Source organism: Gopherus evgoodei, chromosome 4 (genome assembly GCF_007399415.2).
Source record: "Gopherus evgoodei ecotype Sinaloan lineage chromosome 4, rGopEvg1_v1.p, whole genome shotgun sequence".
NCBI lineage: Eukaryota > Metazoa > Chordata > Testudines > Testudinidae > Gopherus > Gopherus evgoodei.
The window spans coordinates 55,520,993-55,534,287 of record NC_044325.1 but is presented as its reverse complement, the minus strand read 5'-3'; the positions used below and the strand labels follow the sequence as shown (position 1 = coordinate 55,534,287).

Here is a 13,295-nt window from a genome sequence, read left to right as displayed (position 1 = left end):
TTGTTCATCAAATCAGACAGTGCTGTGAATGCCAGGAAGCATATACTCAGAAAGTCCAGTGTCCACCTGACAGTATAAATATTTATTCTGTACATCAGATTAACCGTTTCTTTTTTAAATTTTAATAAATCACATAGCCGATTCTGTACATAAATCATTTGTGTTCTTTTTGCCTTAAGCAAAACAGCCCTTAGATCCATTACTCACCCTGAGGTTACGTCTACACTAACCGCCGGATCAGCGGGTAGCGATCTATCTATTGGGGATCGATTTATCGCGTGTAGTGTAGACCCGATAAATAGATCCCTGATTGCTCTCCCGTTGACTGCTGAACTCCAGCTCAGAAAGAGGTGGAAGCAAAGTTGACGGGGGAGACGTGGCCGTCGATACAGCACCGTGAGGACACGAACTAAGTAATTTTAATTCTATCTAAGATACGTCGACTTCAGCTATGCTATTCTCATAGCTGAAGTTGCATATCTTAGACTGATCCCCCTCCGCCTCCCCTCCGTGTAGACTAGGCCTGAGTTGCCTTCCAGAGACTGCGAAAGAGGCATCGGGCTTCTGTGCTATAGCTTCTGTCACTTCTAACCCCACCTGTCACTCCCTCCTTATTCTTTCTCCTCCCATGAACAGCACTTTGTCCATGTCTTCTTTCCAACCTCCTGCTATGTGGCTCTCATCCTCATATTCAGTTCCTGGCTCTCTCTCTTCCTTGCATCACAATCATTCATATTCATCTCTGTTGACTTCAAATTCCATGTGGATGACCTGCCTGACCAGCTTTAAGTCAGAACAGGACTAGAAAGTTAGAAAAGTCCCATTAAGAGGAAAATTGCATTACATTGTTAGCTGTGGTGGAACTGAAAACAAGAGGACACTACAGCTTAGAACAGGGGTTGGCAACCTTTCAGAAGTGCTGTGCCAAGTCTTCATTTCTTCACTCTAATTTAAGGTTTCATGTGCCAGTCATACATTTTAACATTTTTAGAAGGCCTCTTTCTATAAGTCTATAATATATAACTAAACTATTGTTGTATGTAAAGGAAATAAGGTTTTTAAAATGTTTAAGAAGCTTCATTTAAAATTAAATTAAAAAGCAGAGCCTCCCAGATGGTGGCCAGGACCCAGGCAGTGTGAGTGCCACTGAAAATCAGCTCGCGTGCCGCCTTCGGCACCCGTGCCATAGGTTGGCTACCCCTGGCTTAGAGGAATCCCAAATACAGATCCCTGCTCACAATGTCAGGATACATTTTACTTTCAGATTACAGAGAACAAAAATAACGTGGACTAAAATGGTGCATCACAGTGACTGACACAGTGTCTGAAACACTCAGAGTTTGCAAAGCAAACAAGCAATGTGCGTTGCTGGGGGCGGGGGGAGGGGGAGGGGTAAGGAAGACAATGTACTTACCTGCTTCATGTACCAGCCGGCATTGCAAGATGAAATCGGGGAAAGGAACTTGGCAAGGACGCAAAATATGCAAGTACAACATAACGAGGAGAGCTCATAGTCACCATCCTGCACTTTAAGTGGGGTGAGGGGGATGGGGGTGTGGTGGGGTTCTAGATGGCCAGGAGAACAGGCCAAGGCTTTCTGGCTGGTGGGATGAAGGGAAACATATAGCTGCTGGAAAAGCAGTCAGTGTGGTGGATGACTCACCACCTAGGAATGAGGAGTTATAAACATCAGCATGGGTTTGGCCCCTCCTCTCATTTCACTTGGAGGAAGCCAGGGGTCTCCTGGGAGGAGGAGGGAGCAAGACAAGAGGCAATTGGGTGGCAGGAGGGAGGGATAGGGACAGAGCAAGGAAATAAAAAATTACCGTTTCATGGCTGTGTGCTGCTCGCTGCTCAGATGACTATACCTTTGCTGGAAAGGGGACAGGCACAGGCAGGGCTGCCCCAAGGGAACCCAGGGACTGGAAGGGAACCCAAGACAGATAGTATTGCAGCAGGGGCAGGGGGTCTCACAGGTACTTGGACTACTAGTGCCCAGGGTGGTGTGTTTAATAACCCAAGGCAGGGATCAGTAACCTTTGGCATGTGGATGGACCGGGCCAGTTTGTTTATCTGTTGCACCTGCAGGTTTGGCTGATCGCAGCTCCCACGGGCTGTGGTTCGCTGCTCCAGGTGAATGAGGGCTGCGGGAAAAGGCATGGGCCAAGGGATGTGCTGGCCGCCACTTCCCGCCAACCCCATTGGCCTGGAGCGGCGAACTGCGGCCAGTGGGAGCTGCGATCAGCCGAACCTGCAGACATGGCGGGTAAACAAACCGGCTCAGCCCGCCAGGGTGCTTACCCTGGTGGGCCACATGCCAAAGGTTGCTGATCCCTGAGCCAAGGCATAACCCAGGGCAGCCTCATGGACTAAGGGAGGCAACTGATGATAGGAAAATGTCCATGCATTCAGGTGAGCAGGCTGTATGCATTAATGGGACAGTCGGCTAAGATGTGCAGCAAATGGTCAGTGACGTCATTTCTGAGGTTTTCTCACAGCATTACAACGCTTCAAAGGGCACAAGGGCACCTAAAAACAGGATGTTTTCTTCCACCTAACACAAGGGATGGCGGTAATGCTGATCCTGAGGGTGAGTGTAATCTAAACCACACAGAGGTTGTGGAAATGGGTGGCAGAGGTGGTATCTGGCCTTCCAGCCTGGCAAAGGGTGGCAGTGGCAGGGGACAGTGCTCAACTGGTCACTCAGCAAGTGCACCTAGGGGAACAAGAGTCAGCTAATTGGGGTATTAAATACTCTAGGCCCGGGAGTGGAAGGTCAAGAAGTCTGGGCAAACCGACCTAGGGGTGGCACCTTCAGTGGGGGGCAATGGTGGTATTACACAGCTGCTGCAAGCTAATTTGCATTTACAACAGCAGCTAGATGTGAGGGTTTTGCACAGGGTGACAGGGTAGGCCCAGCATGGGCTTAAGTTTCAGCAGCAGGACAGGAAAGGGCACATGGCAAATCATCAGCCATCAGGGCATGTAACCATAGGGGACAGAGTAGACACTCCCGCGGGGCCTATGGGGAGCGGGGCTCTGCAGAACTTCTTACATGCAGTCCTCAGTATGGTTATGCCAGGGTAGATTACGCGATGGGAGTTCACCTACTCAGTGCAACTAAATATATAATTCACTCACAGGCAAATTTGTGCATGTAATATCCCTATAGCACAGGAAGGTGTTCACAGACAGTAAAAATGGACAAGGCAAGCAAAACAGCGGACTGCCCAAGAGGCCAATGGTGCTTAGAATCTGAAAAAATTTGGGAGTCTGCCCTCGTCATCTAGGTGGGTCTTATGGTACAGGCTTACTCAGACAGCAGCCTGGCCTCTGTTAATTATACAAATATAATTAGGCGGGCACCCAATATGTTTGGGGGCATGTCATAGCCAGCTTAAATTAAGGGCAGCAACACAAACTGGAATAAGGTGGCATCACATACTGTGGTTCAAAGGCATAACACCAAGGCCGCCACGGGTTTGTTCATACCACAACAAGTTCGAAAGAGGCCCCGGCCCATAATAGTATTTACTGGACATTTAATAATAGTGGTCATTTCAGCAACCCCTGTAAACACAGGCATGTTTGCAAGACGCCTGCCGCTGGCAATTTTATTTCCACAAGGCTATGCCCATGGGCAGTTCAGTATCCTGCGTAACCTTTCATAAATTCAGTACGATGTTGCACTGGACAGCGGTACGGCCAGGGGAACTAACCAAATAGTGCATTATTTGCATAATATTGTTCACAGGGTGAGCTGGGTCAAATGATTGTTTTCACCTGTTGGGCACATTTCAGGCCTTGGCTAAATAGCTGGGTTAAACAAACAAAAACCCTTATACTACATTAACCTACCTGGGCTTAGAGCTGAACTTTGCTTGCAGGGTTGTTGCATAGGCAGACCACACAATTATGTACGAGTCACTACACAGATGTAGTAAGACTTGTGGGTGTGGAAAAGTTTTCTAATTCAAATTTAATGGGGTATCATTGTGCAGGTACAAATGGTTATTAATTTGGGGCCAATATAAGGATGTGCCTCTGGCGCAATAACATGGCAGTGGTACAGGTTATCAATCCCCAAACTTCCCAATCGCACGAGGATGGTGGATGGTAAGGTCCAAGCCATGGGTCGGCTGGGGGACCTGGATTGAAACAAAGGAGGGCTGGGGAAAGCTCCAGAAAACTGAGTTGAATAAGCATGGATTAAACAAAGGAGGGCTGGTGAAAGCCCCGGAGAATTGATTTAAATAAGCATGGATTTGCCTGCACTGTATACTTTATCTGCCAGTTAGTCCCAGACATCTATATAATAAAGCTGCGGCCTGATTAAAACTCATAACAAGTCTCCTGTCCTTCTTGTGGTATACCAAGACAACAAAAATAATGTGGACTAAAATGGTGCATCACAGTGACTGACATCTCACTTAGAAAAATATATTTCTACATTACTGTTTCATAAGAACAGATCCTACGTAAGAACACAAGATGGCCATATGGGGTCAGACCAAAGGTCCATCCAGGGCCGGCTCCAGACACCAGCTCAGCAAGCAGGTGCTTGGGGCGGCCAAGGGGAAGGGGCGGCATGTCGGGCTCTTTGGTGGCGGGTCCCTCTTGGAAGGAAGGACCTGCCAAAGTGCTGCCAAAAAAGAAAGTGGTGCAGTGGAGCTACTGCCGATTTGCCGCCGATCGCGATTGCAGCTTTTTATTTACTTTTTTCCCTGCCACTTGGGGAGGCAAAAATCTTGGAGCCGGACCTGGGTCCATCTAGCCTAGTATCCTGTCTTACGAGAGTGGCCAATGCCAGGTGCCCCAGAAGGAATGAACAGAACAGGTAATCATCAAGTGGATCCATCCCCCTGTTGCTCATTCCCAGCTTCTGGTAAACATAGGCTAGGGACACCATCTGCCCCTCCTGGCTATTAGCCATTGATGGGCCTATCCTCCATGAACTTATCTAGTTTTTTATTTTTTTGAATCCTATTATAGTCTCAGCCTTCACAACATCCCCTGGCAAAGAGTTCCATAGGTTGACTGTGTGATGTGTTAAGAAATACTTCCTTTTGTTTGCTTTAAACCTGCTACCCACTAATTTTCATTAGTTCTTCTGTTATAAGGAGTAAATAACATTTCCTAGCTAAGGAGTCACAAAGTTCAGAGCCTGAAAATGCTTTGTTGAAAAAGCTGGCCACTTCACCTCAAATAAATGTGAAATGAAATTGAGTGATATAGCGAGTGAGCACTAACATGTTTACAGTGAATTCTGAAATACTCTGAAATCACTGTGGGCTATATCATCATTATATGTCCTGAGCAACGGGCAATATGTAGTTGTGCTGAGCACTGGGGAGAAGTAATTTGCTACTGGTCTATACCAGGAGCAGTTTACTTCCCCTCCAAGTCTTGATTCTGCTCATTCCCGTCTCCTATCAATCTATCTGCTTTGAAAGGGAGAGAGGTGTGATGGCCGTTCTCCACGCTGTATAGTACCATGGGAAGCCTGTAAAGACATGAAGGGGGCAACTTACACACCCTTTCTCCACTGCATGGGCACATAGGACATGCAACAATCTTGTCCTTTATTAGAAAATTCTTTTCATTTGATTTCTTATGATGATCTCTAAAGATGAAATGCAAAACTTTAAAGATTTACAAGTACATGCTTTAAGAGCCCTGCTTAGTAACAAAATTCACATGCAAACTTAAAAATTACCAATATTTTTTAGAAACAATTCAGCCAACACCTTAGTTCAGAATCCTGTGTTTGGTCTACAACGATGAAAGACGTCAGAACAACCAACCCATATCCCCTCTACTGAAATATTTTCTTAACAAAATAAAATAAAGACTAAAACACGTAAAATCAGTGTTTTTGAAAGATGCCAGGTTCACAACCTATGAGACTGAAAAGTATTGCCATTTTATAATTAAACATTAAGCTATATGCCTGTTACAATGGAGCGCATATTTTTCAGGAATTACGTACATGGATGTGCCCCCGTATTATTTTGCTGTCTTTTCAATAAAGCACTTTTAAAATAATTTAAAAAACCCAAACAAAAACAAAAAACACAAAAAACTAAACCCAGGCACAATCTACAAAAATGGAATTTTTCCAAAAGCATTTAAAGCAGAAACCAATGCAATTTCAAAGTTATCAGAGTGGAAGCCTGACAGCTGAAATGCAAATTAATTTGGTCAGTATATGTAGTTTTCTTATGCTTTTCTTTTTTTCTAGTGAGCTTTCCCTCCCCCCTCCTCTGCTTGTGCACAGCTCATGTGGTTCCTCTGTAAAGCGATCCAGCTCTAAACAAGTGCTCTGGGGAGTCTTTACACTGCAGTATTAATTGTCTACTAAATGATGAGAAGTGATGTGGATTGATCAATGTAGCTGATACAAGTGTTCTTCTCTAGGTCAGCAGACAACACATTTACACAAAACACAGTTCAGCTTACATTCAAGCTACTGGAGCCTGCTATGGAGAGCACTTACAGGGACGACTACTGTCAAAACAGTGGAAAGGGAAGCGGTCAAAGCTAAACATAAATTTCATTAGACTTAGCACTGAATGTCTAAAGAGGATTCTGCAATCTGTGTTGTTTTAGAAACTGCAATTTAATACAATACATATCACGTTATACACCAGACCACCTTTACTACATTTCAGTATGTATAAAGCAATATACAGTAAATGGAAATCACTGTACCATGAAGAAATACAATTGTGTAAAAATAAATTTCACACAGTATGATACAGTTTTGAGATAGTTCATAATAGTGGTACATTTTCTTTGAGGATTAAATTCTTGGACTTCCACTGAAACTACAACAAAAAAAGAAAAAAGAGGGCATGTAGGAAATTGCTTTTAATCCTTAGAAGAAATGTTGTTATATTCTTCCATACAACTATAACGGCTTTTCACTCAGATAACACAGTACAATAATTTATAGGAGAGAGTCACAAAAGGAGAAAACTGTCAACTATATGACCAACCTGTGTAACAAAAACGATCCTATTATGAATCACCAAAGCTGGTGAGTTTTTTGTCATTTTAAAAGCTTTTAGGTTCCATTAGTGTCTAAAGTAAACTACCAGATTATTTATCATTTCTAGTTGTAACAACCACTCCCTTTTTGCAAATTGCTGTTAAAAGCTCTGTCATTTATACACACAATATCAGATATACCCATTTTGCATAGTCTGAAGATACATCTTTGTAGCACAACTCTAATGTTAAAACTCCTGCTTAAAAGAAAGTGATAAAATTCCTGAATAAGCACAGCATACTCGCATATTTACACACACATGAATATTCATTAATATATGATTATAAATTTCTGTCAATTATTTATGTCAATTATCATACTTAAACTGCTGTACATTTTATTTTGCATATTAACTTACAAAGTGCCATATATGCCGGATGACATCAGTTTTGTCATTTAAAAAAATGGAAGAATGAATGAATGAATGAAGGGGTCACATGTTAGATTCTTTTTGAAGTGGTAGTTACTAAAATATGTCCTTCACTGATGTACATGATCAATATTCCCATTCAAAAAAAATGAAAAAAATACAGAGAACAAATCTGAAAACTAGCAGTTTACATATGCTGCTGCAGAAGTGAAAAAGTGTGGCTGCAAGCAAAGACCAGCTCACTCTTCAATTTTTTCTCAGGAAATAAAAAAGGACTCAACAGTCATAGGAAATCTTTTTTTTCCCCTCCATGAGCAAGTTTTGATTCATTTGTTTTTGTGCACCAGCATCCAAATTTGTGAATATGCAGTGTCTACATTTTTGATGTGGATAGTAAAGTACAAAAGATAATATATAACGTACAACAGAAAGTACTGTTATAATGCTTACTATATAAAATTTTAAAAGAATATAAAAAAATTAAGGAATACATTTTGATCTTGCCTCAGTTGTGCCAGCAAAATTATAAGTTCTTCTGGTTTGAGTATGAAACAATCAATCAATTTGCATATGAAATTAAAATTTTACATTCCTGAAGAAAAAGGTATTATGTATTATCTTGTTTTTAAACTAAAATAATTCTGGTTTGAACTCTAATAGACCAAGAGGAAGAAACAATCCAAAGTAAAGAACTTGAAATTATTTTATTTTATTTTTATATATATTTTTAATAAAATGCAATCTTACAACCTAGGAATAATTCCCCAGGAATAAAAATTGCATGAAAGCCTTCAATCTGAAAAGAATTTTAAAGCCAAGTTATAACCCTTAAAAAAAGACAGAGTTTTTAATAAAGACTGTTTTTTAACTCATTTCACTGCTATAGCTAATTCCACTGGAACTAGTGTGACAGGGCAAAATTTCCAGAGTGCCAAAGTGACTTAGGTTTGACTTTCAATAGGACTTAATGCTGTTAAATGATTTAGGTGCTTTTGAAAAAAGTTACTCAAACTTTTAAATATTGGCTCTCACCAAGTATGTGCATAATTTTAAGCACGAGTAGTTCCACTTTAGTCAGAACATTCACACACTTTAATGTGCTTAAATACCTTCCTGAATCATGGCCTAGAGGCTTTGGGAAGTGCAATGTACATTTATCAAAGAACTTCCAGGTATTCATAGGATTCTATACATTTCTCATTGTGCTATTATATTCATTTTAAAGGGTATTTGAAATTCAGAAAAGCATAGTACATCACTATATGAGGTGATCCCAATACATCTACATCTCCCTGCATTTTGCCAGTGTATCCTGTCAATTTCTTTGATGACACAGAAAAGGAAAAAGCCCACAGGAGTTAAAATCCGAACAAAATTAAAGCTAATCTGAAATCTTCTCATTGGCGGATTTATTTTTAGCTTCTTACCTAGCAAATCATAGCTACAGCAGTTGCAAAAGCTCCATAGGATTTTTTCTTTTAACTCATAATCTGAATATCTATGGTTTGTGAATTTGATGTAGCTGGATTAAAACTTCTGAATTGCCTCAGCCATAAACATCCTTACACAAGTTGCAGACAAAATAGGAACTCCGGTTCACAGAACTATGCCAAAGTGAGAAGTCTCTGCCATATAATTACTTGTGGTTGTAGGTATAGTTATTTAAGTAAGTACATCATGTGTATACACTTAAAATATAGTGGTGTTACTAACAATCTTCAGCTGGCAAGAATGTATTTCAATTTGTTTGAAACAAGCAGACATTGCTACACAGAGTTCTTAGTGGCAGATTTTTATTTTTAATCTTTAGAGGACTTTTTTCCATCTCATGTCCCAAAGGTATCCCTCTAAACTCCCCAGCCTCACATTGCCATTATTTTCCTTTGCTAAAGTTACTTTGGAGCTCATCAATGCCATTCTAAGATCAGTTAGAGGGACACTTCAGACTGATAGGAGGCATTCTCTTCTTCCAGAGTTGAGCATGTTGCCTCCACAGGCCTCTCAGTCTGGAAACCAGGACTGGGAATCACACTATACATCTATACTATACATCATTTAAAGAAATAAATGACGCTGAGTGTAGCTATTGTGATGTTCTGTACCCATGGGGAACACTCAGCACCCCCACGTTCATCCTTATGATTGTGTGGTATCTAATGCAAAGTTTGTCATGTTGGGTGTCTTTGGAAGGCTCATGATGCACTGAGTATTGTTATTATTGTAATGTTATAGTAATCATTGTTATAGTAATGTTATAGGTTGTAATTTCATCTATATAGTTATGAGGCTGAGAATGTGTCCTCATGGCTTAAAGCAAGCCCCAGGAAAAACTCTCCAGAAGTAGAGAGGCAGTTCACACCTCATCAGGGCATATATGGGACAAACCCAGCCCAGCCTCACAGGAACAAATGGCACTGGCCTTGGCAACAACAAAGAATCTGTTAGACTCTTGAGTGAATCACCTCCCTTCCTTTGGTCAGTTTGAGACTGCGATGAGGTAATGCTCACCTGACTCTGAGAGGGGTGGGGGGCAAAGCCAAGAGGGAAGAAAGGACATGATAAAAGGGAGAGATGTTTGCCATGCTCTTTCGCTCTCTTCCACCTCCATCTACAGACATCACCACCAAGCGACTAAAGTGCTGATCAAAGGGGAGAGCTGGCTGAAAGGCAACCAGCCAGCCTGGTGGTGAGATGCATCTAAGTTTGTAAGGGCACTGAAAATATTAAGATGAGCTTAGAATGCATTTTGATTTTATTTCAGTTGACCAAATCCGACTTCTTGTGCTTTGACTTATAATCACTTAAACTCTATTTTGTATTTAATACATCTGTTTGTTCATTCTACCTGAAGCAGTGCATTTGGTTTGAAGCATGTCAGAGACGCCCCTGGAGATAACAAGCCTGGTACATAGCAATTTCTTTGTTAAATTGACAAACTCATATAAGCTTGCAGCATCCAGTGGGCATAATTGGACACTGCAAGACGGAGGTTCTTAGGGTTGTGTCTGGGACTGGAGATATTGGCTAGTGTTGTTCGGTTGCATAATCGATTGCAGGAGCAGCTTACATGCCAGAGGCTATGCATGAACAGCCCAGGAGTGGAGATTCTCAGAGCAGAGCAGGGTAAGGTTGGCTCCCAGAGTCAAGGATTGGAGTGACCTAGCAGATCACTAGTCCAGCCAACACCAGAGGGGAACATCACACTATTCACGCACAAATAATCAGAAAACTTCAGCTTCCCTGACAAAGCTATTACAGTATGAGTCAAAAGGTGGAAAAATCTACCAGTTGGGATATTATTTCTATATTAGAAATGGTTGATGCTCATATTAGGGATGCCCCCATCCTCCAAATGCAGTTATGCAGCTGTGTCCACACTCGCCAGGTATAGCTCCTCAAGGCAGTGAAAGGCTCAAACAGGAGGGAGGTAGTGGGAAATGGTTACAACAGCTCCCCACTACCAAAGCCTTTCACTATGGCAAGTAATGGCTCTAGCAGATGGCGAGCTGAGAGAACCTCCCACCCACAAAGCTTTTCCCCACTGCTGAGGTCTTTCACTGTGGCAGAGAAAGGCTCCAGAAGCAGAGAGACAGCAAGACGCTACATTGCTAAAAATAGTGAAGACGGGGGAGGCACTGCTTGGACGTGTAGAGAAATATGTAGGGTATATACTAAGGGTTCGACATGTAGGACACTATTCTATTCGACTAAACTCTGCCTCACTAACTACACCCATGCTAGCTGGGCATAGAGTGTCTGTACTCTACATGCCACTGTAAGTGTGGACTTACTCAAAGGAAGAAGAAAAGTGCACTGTAGGACACAAAGTCAAACAAATGTTTTCTACTAACAAATAATATTATAGAGTGTATGATATTTGTAAAGGGATTCTTTGGTACCTAAGAGGAGCAACTGACTTAACTGGAGTATGGAGTAATGCACATTTCTAATTATGAAGTGAATATTAGTTAGAGACAAGCAACAATTTTAAGGGGAGATATAGTACAAATGTGGAAACAGGCATAAACACTTGTCTGAGACCGTCTAGGTTTACTGGCCCTGCCTAGCATACAGGGCTAGACTTGATGACTTCTCAAAATCCCTTCCAGCCCATTGATTGGGTTACAATGTTTTTAGCACCATTGTAATGATTTAGGTCCCGATCTGGCAAACCATCATCATGTAAGTATTTAAAATACACAGAGATGCTACATAAAGTGTTTGGCCATCAAATTTAAATGAATAAATTAAATGAGTTATGACTTTGTTAAGGATCTTCCTCATGTCTCCCTCCCACTCCTACACCACAGGAAAATGTAAATTTTGGTCTGATTTAAATTTTAAGAGCACATTTTCTCTTCTTGGTGTGGGTGCTTTGCTGAACTGGGGCCTTAGAAAAGGGATACAGTTAGTATAAGTAAAATGCACTCACTTGTATCTGAAAGTGTGTGTGTGTGTGTGTGTGTGTGTGTGTGTGTGTGTGTGTGTGTATATAAAAAACACACACATACACAGATATAGAAAATATCAATATTAGGAAGTGTTTGTAGTGATTCAGATTCTTGGTGGTCAACAAAGTATATCTTATATATAATTACATTTGATTACATACAAACACACACACTTTCCAAAACTCCCTTCAAAAACTCATTTTAAATAAACTCCTTGAATGGCAGGATCTGTAATATATAATATGATAGTTTTGAACATGACTTAAGTGACACACAAGTATTCAGAATTATGACACATTTTGCTCAAAATAAGTGAGATAATTAATCACTCCTATATAGCAAAATTATTTGTGAAGTATTCAAAGTCTCCACAATTAAACAAGCAATTCACTAAATGGAATAGAAGATGGCTATCTCAAATTTGTCAAGCATTTAAATCGTCTTGCAAATACTTACACAAACGCAGCAATTTCTTTTTACTCTTACTGACTTTATGATCCAGTAAGTACAATTCTGATCTTGAAACTCATTGAGTTTAAAGTCTCCAAAGTGCACCTGTCAAAACTCAATATGTATTTTTTTTCCCTTTTGGAGTTATATGACAGTCTGTAGTTCATCATGATCACATCACTAGAGGAAGTTACAGATCTATATTTAGTGTTGTTACTAGAGCTGATTGGGATCTTTCCTATGAATGTCTTCTCATTAGAAAAATACAGGTTCATCAAGAAAGTTTTCAGAACTACAATGGAATTTCTGATCAAAACTAGAGAGACACTTCAGAATATCCAAGACACTCATTAGGAAAGTGGGAGACCCAGGTGTAAAGTCCTTATTCTGCCTGATTTGAATCTGTTTCTCCCATATCTCAGGTGAGTGCCCTAACCACCAGGCTGGGGATTCAGTCTCTTTTTCAATCTCTTTGGCTGGATGGAGAAAAAGAGAAAGTGACTCTGTAGTTCAGTGGTTAGGGGCACTCACCTGGGATACAGTAAACCCAGGGTTCAGCACCAGTTTTGACAAAACTTTTGTCAGAAAGGTTTTTCAGGTCCGGAATGGAGTTTCTGGTCAAAATCAGACACTTCCTCTATAGCCCAGTGCTAGGGCACTCATCTGAATGATTCAAGTCCCTCAGATGAACTAGGCAGATGATTTCTCATGTTTATAATCAGAAGAATGAACAGACTTGTTATTGTTGATGAAACATATGTCTCCAAAGAATACAATAATAACAATAAAAAAGCAATGGCTGGTAATGAAAGACTTTGAAATACACCTGAAGAAAATACAGGAAAATGATATATTATAACCCCATTTCTCTATTTAAATGTTGTCTATAAACATTTGAGAGAAAGGAGACTTCTGGAATGATGCTCTTTGTTAGGGACCACATCTTTGGAATTTCCTTCTTGCCTTGATTCAT

At 41.0% G+C, this 13,295-nt stretch overlaps 1 protein-coding gene across 3 annotated transcripts in view; it reads right to left on the bottom strand.

Moving 5' to 3' along the window:
• Positions 1 to 13,295, bottom strand: part of NOVA1 (NOVA alternative splicing regulator 1) — a 244,949-nt gene that overhangs the window by 48,056 nt on the left and 183,598 nt on the right. The window lies entirely within an intron of this gene.